Source organism: Periplaneta americana, chromosome 1 (assembly GCF_040183065.1).
Source record: "Periplaneta americana isolate PAMFEO1 chromosome 1, P.americana_PAMFEO1_priV1, whole genome shotgun sequence".
NCBI lineage: Eukaryota > Metazoa > Arthropoda > Insecta > Blattodea > Blattidae > Periplaneta > Periplaneta americana.
This window is the reverse complement of record NC_091117.1, coordinates 114863582-114877359: the sequence shown is the minus strand read 5'-3', so window position 1 is coordinate 114877359 and position 13778 is coordinate 114863582. Positions and strand designations below refer to the sequence as shown.

The 13778-nt window shown below is 36.5% G+C and overlaps 1 long non-coding RNA gene across 1 annotated transcript; it reads left to right on the top strand.

The window, feature by feature from the left end:
- Positions 1-486: 486 nt before the first annotated feature.
- LOC138700036 (uncharacterized) lies at positions 487-13503 on the top strand. Its single transcript, XR_011332150.1, has 5 exons — positions 487-631; positions 4769-4955; positions 7163-7236; positions 7316-7413; positions 7681-13503. It is a non-coding gene; the product is annotated as an uncharacterized lncRNA (long non-coding RNA).
- Positions 13504-13778: the final 275 nt, after the last annotated feature.

The window sequence follows — 13778 nt, the reverse complement described above, 5'->3', positions numbered from 1 at the left end:
AGGCTACCTACAACGTGGATTATTGGTTATGACTGAGTTATGATTTTCTCTTGGTCTTTAGGAAATCTGAAGAACGACAAATTCGGAGATTTAAACTTGTTGTTACTGCAATTTTCGTCATTGCACACATTGTCTTCCTACGCATGATTAAAACGTTTTTATAACATCTCGCATCCCTTTAAAGCACGTGCTGGCTGTATCAAACCTATGACCAGTGCCTTGCCTGCCGCTTGGGCGCTAGTGTCGCGAATGTTGGCAAAAAAAGTGTTGAAGTTGCGCGACTGTATATATTAGACTGTGATGTCTACCCCGTCCACTTTCGCTGGCTTGCAGCGAAAACAATTTTGCTACAAAAAATGGCGGCCGCTATTCCAGCGCTGTCGGGCAGCAAGCAAAGACGTTTTATAGTTTAACCGCAGCAAGGCGTTCAGTGCTGTAGCTGTTTAAGCGCTACCTCAGCGCTGTCCCGGCTGAACGCAGCCATAGTTTCATGACGTTTCAACCACGTGATCGCAGAAGCAGGAGACATTTTGGCGCGCTCGAATGCATTTAGTTTTCTTCTTTTGAAAGAATGGAATGCACCAACGACACCAAGAGGAGGAGAGCGCCCAATTGGGATAATAGCGATAAAGTATGTTGGATAAACTCCAGAACATGGATTGCACCCTTTCCCTCTTACTTCAAAATTCCAACCTTGTGCACACAAAATAAATTATTGGCACTGAAAAGTGCCTTTTCGCAAATATAATGATGCGCATTCGACAAACGCAGACAAATCTGCTCTTTTTAGTATTTTAAGACATAATTTGGTAGGTGCAATCCATGTTCTAAAATTTTCCCGAATCGCTATATTTATGAAGTAAAATCGAAATTCGTATTAGGATTGCGTCATCGTTACATTTTCAATGCCACGTGTTTTCAATTACGAGTATAATTAGGTCTGTAATTTCAAAAGGGATAAATTTCAGAACACGGATTCCTACCTTTCCCTCTTACTTCAGAATTCCAACCCTGTGCACATAAAATAAATTATTGGCACAGAAAAGTGCCTTGCACAGTCTATTGTTCCTAGCAAGTAAAGCTTCGTGACTCTATATGCTATACCTTGAGATGTTTCAATTACAATTACGTCTATAAACTTTGGGTAGGCCTAAAATAATCATGTTACATCTTCAATGCCAGTGTTACGGTCTTACTAATATATTAACAGAATTGTACGTAAACATAACAACACCACCTTGAGTAAATTAATCTTGTTACATCTTCAATGCCACGTGTTTTTAATTACAATTACGACTATAACTAATAGAATTGTACGTAAACATAACTCTTAACACCACCTTAATCTTAACTGTTACAGTCATCGAAGTATTTTACAAATATTAGGCCAAATATAATTTCTCCACTTCATCATTACCCAGTAAAATAAATAATGAAAGTAAAATAAAATTATGCATTCAAAATGGTATTTATTTTACTGTTTCGTTACGGGAGTAGATGTAATTCTCCAGAAAAAAACTTTGTGAAACGAGCGTTGAGCGACTTCCGCCGATTTTGGAATAGACACTGACGCACTTGAACTGCCAACATAGAAAACAAAAAATCACACTCAATCGCTTTCACCTTCATCTTGACGGGATAATAAAAGCCTAAACTAACCTAACCTAAGTGCGTCGGTGTCTATTCCAAAATCGGCGGAAGTCGCTCAACGCTCGTTTAACCAAAAACTTTCCTAGAGAGGAGACATTTTTTTTCGCTTCACTGACTTCTATGAGTCATATACATATAATGATAAACACGTGATTATAGTCAGCAGCCACAAATAGGCTTACCGGTGCTTTTAACATAATAATTATTTGATTAGAGACTAGATTAATCTTGCTCACAATAGGGACCAATGACGGGCTTATGTGAGGGCGGCAATGAACTTCCGGGTTCCTTAAAAGCCATTAGTAAGTGAGGGTCAAGTTTTACTACCCTACTGCCACTTCCAACGGTCACACAACGAATATTCAAACGTTTATCACTGGGATTGTGGCACTGGAAATCAATTTAGAACACTTTTATCTCAGCCAGGACACATTTTAATTTTTATTGTACAATATAAATGCAATTATCGGTAATTTCATAGAAGACGGGCACTTGGTTGAATATAGTAAGTATTACCAACTTCTTTATTTCAGAGTTAAATGTTAGTGATCTTTTAGTGACTTTTACATGTTAGTTCTAGGTTTTTGTACTAGGTGTCGCCGTGATTTTCTTTTAATTTTATTGGTTATAGTTGTCATTTGTTCTAGAATTTTCGTTAATTTTGAATGGATAATGACGTTATCAGTTGTTCTTGGTTGTTTGACGTGAGTGGTGTTATGTTGTGTCTGATGGCTAAAAGCTAATGAAAGTTTCTCATTTTATGATTTTTGTGATTTGATTGGTTATAGTTATCATTAATTCTAGAATTTTCATTAATTTTTCATGGATAATGACGTTGTCCTGTTGTTCTTGGTTGTTTGACGTGAGTGGTGTTACATTGTAGATTTGTCTGCATTTGTCGAATGCGCATCATCATGCTTACGAAAAGCCACTTTTCAGTGCCAATAATTTATTTTGTGTGCACAAGATTGGAATTTTGAAGTAAGAGGGAAAGGAAGGAAACCGTGTTCTGAAATTTATCTATTAAATTTTGTGTCGATTTTGGTTTAGTTCTTTCGCTGGTGAAGAAGGATTGTGTTGAATGTTGAGAAGAAAACTGTTTTCCTGTGGTTTAAAGGAATTATTTACTGAATTTTCTGTAGAAGTTAAGATGTAATAAGTGTTCGAAGAGAATTTCATTTAGTGTAAACACGTGGTTTATTTATGCACAGTTGACTGTACGACAAAGTGTTGGTTTAGTTCTTTGTTGCCTGCATGGTTTAAGTTTAGATTGCCTTAAAGCCTGTGTCATTTATACTGGAAGTGAAGAGGTTGTCGTTGAAGACGTCGATGAGAATTGAATTTTATTTGATAATGTGATAAATTATTATGTTTTGTTTTGTGTTTTAGTGATTTTTGGGGGTAAAGTACGGACGAAAACTGCCAGAAAAGTACTACCAAATATGAAGTTCGAATGCCACCAAACGCCAAAAAAACAAAAGGCGAGAAATTAAATATATTTTCATTTTTTTGGAGGGCTTGTTCTTCTTTAAAAATATGAATATATATTTGATTTTTCATCTTTGATTTTGCGATGTTTAGTGACATTTGAACTTCATAGTTGGCAGAAGGTTTTTGGTAGTTTTCGTCAGCCATGTTGGATTTTGCCCGTCTTCTAGGAAATTACCCAATTATCACTACAATGACACAATAATTCTTGCAGATAACACAGAAAAAACTTCGGAAACGTAACTTAATTAACAGAGTCGCAGTTTCACTTCACTTCCACTAGATGGACTCAGAATTCCAGCAGACGATATGGTACAGGTGTAGCAGGGATCCCAATATCGGCAAACGAAATGAAACTGTGAGGAATGTTACAACAGGTGTGCTAAACATTAGGAATGTTACAATAGGTGTGTAGCACGTTAGGTTAGGTTAGGTTAGGTTAGGTATGTAAGATAATATGAATGGTTACTACATTTGGCGACACTGCAATCATTCTCCCACTCCACCTCAAATAACGTCACAACGACGAAATATGGCCGTCTTCTTCCTTCAAGTATGACGATTTTCCTATATAAGTAAGGAACCTATTTAGGGCGGGTTGGGTGGGACCACAGCTCTCCCAGTGATCACATCGAGTTTCTGCTACTCCACACTATAAAACTAAGGTATTTTCAGTGTTTGTTTTTAATTTCCTATACTGGCAGTACATTAATAAAACTTCACCTAAGTAAGTAATCATCTGATACTTACCTATATATTCTAAAGCACTGCTGTAGCCTATTCCCCATACTTGTACCCAGTAGGCCTATAACACTTGAGAGGTCCAGGATGTAAGGGGAAGGGAAATTCTCTAGAAGAACTGTAGGCCTACTAAAGGAGGCACATCTCTCTTCCCCCTCTACCATTTATTAATTACCAACATATTAATATGTGATGAATCCTGGACAAATTACTAGGGAAATGGATCCTAGTATTGTGTTCTAGACCTCTCAAGTGTTGTATTTGTAACAGATAGGCTAAGGAAGAAGGGAGGGGCTACAATAATACATTAGAATATATAGGTATCGCATAATTTTTATGTTGAAAAAGACCTATTTGTGGTTGCTAACTAAAGCCACGTGTGTATCACCGTATAGGCCTACATCTCAGAAAGTCAGTGAAGCAAAAAATAATTTTGCCTCCTTTACTGTAGCTTTTCTGGAGAATTACTGTAGATGGAATAATTATTTTAACTAACCAGTACCGTATTTGGTGTTGTTGGATTATGAAATTCGTTTATTTAGTGTAGACCTAATACAGAGAGTTCCTATACAGATTGGCCCCACTCCAGCCTCCACCTAACAAAATCTGTTGACGGGCGGTGAGTGGTTATATGCTGACATAGGTTCATATGCCAGTGTACACATAGTTCTTCCACACCTCTGTAAGCAGAACTGATCCACTCCACCCTCTATTGCTTGGTTTCCTCGGGTGAGTGCTCCACATTACTGTTACAAAGCCAATGGAACGACTGCATGGGATCGGTCTGCATAGGAATAATGCACATAGCAAATATTTATGTAAGTCCATATTACATGCAAGTGTTGAAGGGTGTGGTCTATTTATTCTAAAAACGAATAATTTGCTCCAGGCTCTCCTGAAAGAAATTGGATGCAAAAAAGTCCATTTCAATGCACCACCAAGCAATACATCAGACTGGTGGTGGACCAAAACCCCGAAGTCCCAGTAATGATTTATCAGAAATAATTGAGATGATCCCATTGGAATTTGAAGTTGACGAAAATGAATTCAATTCTGACTATCATCGGCCTATTATTGTAAGTACACACTTTTATGTGAACATTCTTTTGCATAAACAAATGATAAGAGTTAATCAAATCTAAATGTAAGTATCTAGTTCATCAGAAAAATTTAATGAAATTTTAACTTTAATTTTTCATTCCATAAGACAGAAGTTTTGAAACTTAATTTTTGAATAGAGAATCATAGTTTTATCCATGTATACGTATACCTTTAAACTGTTAGCCTATAATTGAATTGGTCAGTGGAATAAGGACCAAAGTCCAGAGAAATAAATTTTTCAGGAGACAAAGAAAAACATCACATCTCCTAAATCATTAGACCAACACTAACAAAAATTTGCACAGTTGTAGTTTATAGTGCACCGCTCTGACTGATAATGAACACTCACGTTTGAGTTTAATAGTATGGGTAATAAATAGGATGATAAGTGGTGGACTTCGGTACTTATTACATTGTTTTACTACGCAAGTGTAAAAGACAAGCACAATAATCTGAAATAATGAATTTTATTTATTCAATGAGTTGTATTTTCAGAGTACACACATCACTTGAGCTAATTGTCTAGGAAAAAAAAAAAAAGGATACGACACCAATATGAATAATAATAATACTTACAATAAAGAAACTATTTCAATGTAATGAGCAACTGCCTTCTGTCCTTAGTCACTGCCAATATTCTGAGTTCTGCTACCTTCCTCACCCTTAATACTCTGCAAGTACTGCTATGCATTCGCTTATAGATATTTCAGGTGTTTGGATACATAAATGGGAGGAGTGATAGGAGGAGGATAAAGAATAAAATGTATAAGATTTGCTAATGATATGGGGCGTTGTTAGCAGAGGAGAAGATGATACTAAGGGTTATGCTGCTGGAACTAAATGACAGCTGTGAGCAGTATGGGATGAAGATTAATGCAAATAAGACAAAGACCATGGTTATATGAAGAAAAGTAAAGAAGGTAAACTTGCAAATTCTAAATGAGGCAGTAGAGCAAGTGTCCACTTCAGATACTTGGGATGTACTATAAGCAGTAACATGAGCTGCTGCCTAAATGTTAAAAGGAGATTAGCAATGGTAAAGGAAGCTTTTTATAGACAAGGGGGCATCTTCTGCGAACCTCTGGAGAAAGAACTAAGGAAGAGACTAGTGAAGTGCTTTGTGTGGAGTGTAGCATTTTATGGGGCAGAAACATGAACGTTGCGAAGAAGTCAAGAGAAGCGACTAGAAGCATTTGGATATGGAAAAGGATGGAGCATGTGAAATGGATAGAGAGAATAAGAAACGAAGCTGTGTTGGAAAGAATGAGTGACGAAAGAATGATGCTGAAACTGATCAGAAAGAGAAAAAGTAATTGGCTGGTTCACTGGTTGAGAAGAAACTGCCTTCTGAAAGATGCTCTGGAAGGAATGGTGAACGAGAGAAGAGTTTGGGGCAGAAGAAGATATCAGATGATAGACGACATTAAGATATATGGATCATATGAAGAGACAAAGAGGAAGGCAGAAAATAGAAAAGACTGGAGAATGCTGGGTTTGCAGTGAAAGACCTGCCCTTGGGCAGAACACTACGAATGAATGAGTGAATAGATACATCACGTACGTTTGCACTTTTAACAGGTAACTGCCCATGATACAGCTGTGGTACATTGAGGTTGGGAGTCACGTTATTCTTAAGGAGACAGAAGCTGCTCATGACCATTCTGCTCATTAATTTACTGACCTCTACCTGGTGTTTGTGCGAATGATGGTATGGGAAAATCTTGTATTTTGATACCTGAAACACTTCACCATTTTGAGATGCGCTTTTCTTGAAAAACTGCGTGAAATACCCATCAAAGTCTTGAAAATAGTGTGTGTCATTTCAACAACTTGGAAGTGATGTTTAACAAGTTCAATCCATTCACTTGGGATATCCACTTTTCCACCTGCAGCACCTCTATGAGACACTCTCCGAATCATACTCGTAGCTCAGCCAATACAATTATGTCCAAAGTCCCGGACATTGGACCTTGTTCCATGGATTGAAATTTTTAAGCCACTGTAATATAATAACAGGCATGGATATCGGTCATTTTAATAGTGCATAATGTGCGCCTTGCCTTTAAGAGTAAATTGCACTCAAAAAACCATTTGCGGCAAAATTTGGACTTCGGCCCTTATTCCACTGACCGCTTCAATTGTTTTTATCGTCATAATTTTTAAATACAGGATATTACTACAGTTGTAGACTCTGGGAGGCTATTCACCAACGAAGCAGAACTAGGATCTTGAAGCCAGCTAAACCCATTTTCTGAGGTAAAAGTATAAGCCATGTATTTGAAGTGTTTTAATTATTTGGTGGCAACAAGATAATAAAGTAAGGCTATCGTTACAGGTTCCAGACGTTTCTTTGACTTTAGAGAATCCTGTTGATGAAACTAGACCTCCCACAAGAAGAAAACGAAAGTGCAATAAGAAAAGAAGCTTTTTCAGGTAACTATTTCACAGTGAGTCACAACTATCAGTCTGATGGCTACCATGTTGATATTCATGTGATGTAAATGAACATCAATTTAACTCATAAAATTTAAGATGATGACAGACTATTGACTCATATTGTTTAGTGTATTCATTATCATAATAGGAAACTGATATCCATACATACATATGTATATATACGTATATGTATACACATATGAAGACAATATCACAAGAACTGATAGGTCATACTTGTTCGTATTTTATATTTCTTTGTTTCAGGATGATGAATGTATGATCGCAATTCAGCAGACGGTTCAGAAGAGATCTGAAGAAATGCTGGTGCAGCAGGAGAAAGAACATGTGGAAAGAATAGCGGATATGAAAAAAGAAATGCAAATGAAGGAATTAGAATACAAAGAAAGTCTGAGAAATATAACGGAGGATATAGACATGAGGAGAAAAGAATATCAAAGAGAGAATGAGAATTAGTCAATTGAAATATGAAGTATTAAATTTAAAAAAGAAATTATTACAATGTAATAGTCTTAATTAGGGTCAGGATTTTAATATAGGTGAATGGTGTAAACAATGTAATAATGGCCTAAAAATGTTTTAAACTGTGGAAAAATTCACATAAACAGCAAAAATAACTTCATTTTAAATTTTTGGATAGGAAATTACCATAACTGTAATTGTAACATACCGTGGAGTGGATTTGTAAGTTTGATGCAGCACAGCAAGTGATTCTGGTCCATTTTTGTGTATTGTGGTCTGCATAGTGTGCATTCTTCTGTTTTTAAGATTTTTAATTTGATCACATGAGTGTCCAGACAATCGTGATCTTAACATAGCAACAGCTTCTTTTCTTGGTTTTGTGCAGTTGACTTTCCATGTTCTTCTGATGTCTGCCCATTTTTCTTTTCTGTTTGATTCTTGAGTGTTTGTTGAGTAACTCTGTATTTCCTCTGTTGTGAATATTCTTGAAAGTTTTTGGCGACTGAGAAATTTATTTTCTTTTTTGGTATTTTTTTTTGCACCTTCAGTGTCATTTCCTAGAAGACAAATATGTTAGGGAATCCATTGCATGTGTATTTTTTTTTCTATATTTTCTAACATTCTAATTAGTTTTCCCTTCCCTGATGTGTTGCTTTTGTGGTAGGATTATTGTTTGATGTTATTGACTGTATTGCTGCTTTTAAGTGATGGCATTGGTGAACTCCTTTTGACTGATTATGAGTTGTGCTAGGGCAAAAAATATAGCTTCTGTTTCTGCATTAGAATTGGTTTCAATTTGTCCCACTGTACATTAGTGCGAAAAGAAAGTTGAATGTACTCCTGCTTTATCTGTTTTGTGTATTACGAGCAGTGAGGGAAGTGAGACGGTATGTGTTGGTATGGAATACCACCTCTGGTTTCTATGGCTAGAAAATATACCGTTAGTGAAAAATGACATACCATCACTGAAAAAATGTGATCCGTAAAATTCTGTTCATATATTCTTTCGCAGCAAAGAGTACTATTCTTTGCTTCGTAGGTCTAAACTACAGGCTTCTGGAACTGTATTCAATGCGTATTTAGACACGTTTATTTTGATAAATAAACCCCTGGAGTGTTTAACAATAGTAGCATTTAAAGTATAGAAGGCTGTCGTCTGTAGCTTGTGGTTGCCATTGTTGCCAATGTAGTAACTATGTCATCAGGTTTACTTACGAGGCGCATCCAATAGTAAGTTTCCCTATTTAAAAAAAAAAAAAAAAAGAACACACACTTTCAGGAAAACATTTATTGGCAACAGGTACAGCAATGTTTCAGCTATTTTTCAACATAGCCACCATCAGAATTGAGACACTTGTCGTATCGTGGGATCAACTTTTGTATCCCTCTGTCGTAGAACTCTGCTGCCTGTGAATGGAACCAGCGTGTGACAGATGTCTTCAACTCTTCGTCATTGCCAAAATGCTCACCGGAGGACAGGAATTTCTTGAGGTGCAAGAAAACGTGAAAATCGCTGGGAGCAAGATCAGGACTGTAGGGTGGCTGATCAAACAACTCCCAGCCAAATTCCGTCAAAACAGCTGCTGTGCGCCAAGCCGTATGTGGACAAGCATAGTCATGGAGGAGCACAACACCTGCAGTAAGCATTCCACGCCTCTTGTTTTGAATGGCACATCGCAATTTTCGCAGTATTTCACAGTAACGGTCAGCGTTCACTGTTTCACCTCTTGGAAGGAAGTCAATGAACAGAATGCCCTTCTTGTCCCAGAACACCGTGCACATCACTTTCCGTACTGACAGCGTCTGTTTGAATTTCGTCCTGATCGGAGATCCACTATGCCGCCAATGCATTGACTGCTGCTTGGTTTCCGGGGTGAAGTGCGAAATCCAAATCTCATCGCCCGTGACGATCCTGTCGAGGAACTCGTCGCCGTCATCGTGATACCGTTGCAGAAATGTCAGTGCTGCTCCTAAACATTGCATTTTGTGTTCAGTTGTCAGGTTTTTCGGCACCCACCTGGCACACACTTTTTTGAACAGCAGGTGCTTAGTGACAATCTCATGCAACAAGGATCGCGATATCTGTGGAAAATGGCTGCTCAGCTCTGTAATCGTGAAGCGACGGTTCTCCATGATGCACTGCCGCACCAGCTCAACACCATCATTGATGAGGGACGGTCGCCCACTGCGCTCTTCATCATGGACACTTTGACGACCTTCAGAAAACTGCCTACAACAGCGACGCACCATCTGCTTACTTATGATGTTCGGCCCATAGACCTGACAGAGCTGCTGATGAATTTCAATTGGCGCAATGCTTTGTGCATTAAAGAACTTTATCACCGACCGAACCTCGCAGGCGGCGGGAGAAGGAATAAGAGCTTCTATTTCGGACCACTGCTGCCACGCTACTGGCACCAGGCGGGACCTGTCTGGCTGGCATATGTTTGATACGTCATAGATCTGTTACATATGCGCAATTGACAAGGCTAATTACGTTTACTTTCAAGGGGAAAAAATCGGGAAACTTACTTTCTGGATGCACCTCGTATTTACATATGGCTTTTAAGGAACCCGGAGGTTCATTACTACCCTCACATAAGCCCGCCATTGATCCCTATCCTGAGCAAGATTAATCCAGTCTCTATCATCATATCCCACCTCCCTCAAATCCATTTTAATATTATCCTCCCATCTATGTCTCGGCCTTCCCAAAGTCTTTTTCCCTTTGGTCTCACAACTAACATTCTATATGTATTTCTGGATTCGCTCATACCAGAGCAGTATCTATTAGAGAGTACCGCATTCTCGGCGGCGGCGGCCATATTTACTCCTTGCTCGGCACAGAATCATAAGCAGTAATGCTAGAAGGAAGGTCATTAAAGGCGATATCATACATGTTGTTGGGGTTTATTGAATACAGGAGACAAGGATTAATAAACATTATTGTTATAGTGAAATGACTCATTACAGATAACACTTTATTATTTATGTTATGTCCATTTCAATAGGGATAACATCAGCAAATTTCTACTGCAATTCTCATATGAACACTTCGACTGCCACATTTAGCAGATTGTTGTAGTGCATTTGCTATAACAGACAATTTTCTTAACAATTAATATATTCTAGTCCTAAAATACAGTGTTAAGACTTTTGAAAAATATTATAACATGTTGGGAACTTATGAGTTGAAGTGTTAATGAATAAAGACTTCAAATCCTTTAATTTCAACTCATTTTCTACCAACATTTCACATTTTTCTGCATATAGAATTATATCAAATACGAATTTACAAGGGTATACAAGTGACATTAGGCCTACCTTATACGACTTGAGAGTGACTAATGTGTAATAAAATTTATAGATTCATCCCTGTTATCAGAGATGAAAAACAATTTTCACAAATACTATATAACTTATTTTGTTTTATTTTGAACAAAACTGTTCTTAACATATAGTAAAGAGCTTGTTATTCACTCAAGTCACTATTTATATTTTCAGTTAAATTACAATTTAGCCTCTGTCAATTTCCTTTTACTGACATTCATCTTCACTAGACCTTTCTGTTTCGGATTTACTTACATCTGTACCTAGAAACTCAATTAATTGTTCAGAATCTCAAACTGCGTAATTTTAATGTTTCGTTTTTGAGAAAAACTGAGAAATCGAATTGCAATTTTGAATTATTTTGCATCCAGGATTGGATTTAAGGAACGGACAGTAGAAAATAAATTTTCTAACACATCCTGCATGCATCTATCTGGCATAAGATATCTGAAGTTCGCTTTATTAAGTTAGGTGAATGTAGGTTAAATAGGGTCCGTCTTCTTGCTTATCAAGAAATGTGTAGTCTTAATTATTAACTATGTCACATTTATTGATTGGATTAATGTTTTCGGCAATTATTTGCCATCATCAGATCAACATAAGTGTCATATTATACATACTGAATACTGGTTACGAAAATTAAGTAGAATAAAGTAATATTCGGACAAGCAAACATGGTTCCTACTTGACTAGATAGATGTTACATTATAATTAGTCGTGCACTGACTCAACTGTTTACATAATGTTCATATTAGACACAAATAAAATTATAACGTGCAGTAATTACATATATTATTAAATTTTCACTTAGAAGTATTGTGTATGACACGTAAATTAAACTAGCAGGTTATGAATATGTTTAGTGCTATATAATTACTATGTTTGAAAATTCTGTTATTGAAGGATACATCAAGATATCACCCTATGGTATTCCTTTCTATCATAAATGTTGAAGTTTGAGCACAAAATGAAACTTGAAAATAAATTGACAGTATGCTATTGATACTTCATGTAGGTAATATTATGATCCATATGACATGAGTTGACAACAAGTAAATTCAGAGCATGTTTGATATAAATAATTACTGTGTTTTAAAAAGTCATGTTGTTATAATTACAATTACATATACTAGTAGTTACCCATGGTAGCTTGACGTGAAAATGAAAATAGTGATAAATATTAAAATGTTGAATAAATATTTAAAAATACAGTGAAGTAGGTACAAATTTGGCTGTCACATCTCGAAGATCAGTCAGCTAGTTTTGGTGCCGTGTTGGTTAACATGATGTGATCAGGTCGGTTGTTCAGCTGAGACTGACCAGTAACTTGAAGTTATTTTATTAAGAAATTTAATGTGCTATGTAAGCTTTAAAGATTCGTGTTACTGACTAAACAAAACAATTTATTGCATATATCATATATGTGTATGTTGTAAAGGGAGGGGTAGCTACGTAAGCTTTAAAGATTCGTGTTACTGACTAAACAAAACAATTTATTGCATATATCATATATGTGTATGTTGTAAAGGGAGGGGTAGCCCTGCACCTTTTTAAATTGAGATATGCCAGGAGAAAATCTTTGGGGTAGCCTCTGATTTTTTCCCACTTCCCTCACTGATTACGAGCTATCTGTGTATTTGTGTAGCCATTCTGTTGTTGGATGTCTTTCTTGGATAGTATCTAACTTCATTTGTTTGATTATTCCAGCATGTATTCATTCTTTTTGACTTTCGTGTATTAAATCCAGTTGCATATTGTATGTGTAGTAAGTAGTGTAAGGGATTTACTGGTTGTAGTATAGGTTCTATATGTGTTGGTATGTTCAGGTTCTTCAAATATTCAATGTGTAGCTTAATAATTTATAGTTTTTGTCTTTTGGGATTTTTTTTTGCACGCATTAATTCTGGTAGAGATTTAATTTTGAGGAAGGTTCATGCTGCTTACTGCCTGATTTTTTCTACTGTATGCTTGTTTTATGTGTACATTTATAAAGCTACAGATGGAGTTGTTTTCACAGGTCCAGTTCTGAGTTTCAGGATGCTATTCTGGGCACATTCAAGTTTGTTTTGTTTTGTTAGCTGTTATGACAGTGTGGTGCGAGATCAATCACCGTACAACAGCACAAAGATGTAGAGGAGGCGAGGAGACACTGCAAGATGGTTATTGTAACTTTAATAAAGCTGTTTTTAGCTAATTGTAATTTGTGAGTTGTGATTAATTGTTGGGTTGAGATTTATTAAATAACAAATAAGTTTGTGTTATTAAAATTAGTTAAAATTTTTATTTTATGAAATTCCTTATACAGAAACTTAACAGACTTAAAATCACATTCTTCAGCAAACCTTAATACAGTTTTGCCCCAAATTTCTTCATCTTGAATCTATGATATTTATTGTAGAGTACCATAACTAAGTCTGCCTTTTTCTGCAGGTTTCCTTAAGGACATGTTATTATCACTGATATTCTTTAAAGCCTCACTGATCTGATCTTTGTTCATATTACCCTGCGTCCTACTGCCACACTCATTACACTTTACTCATTACTGAATTACT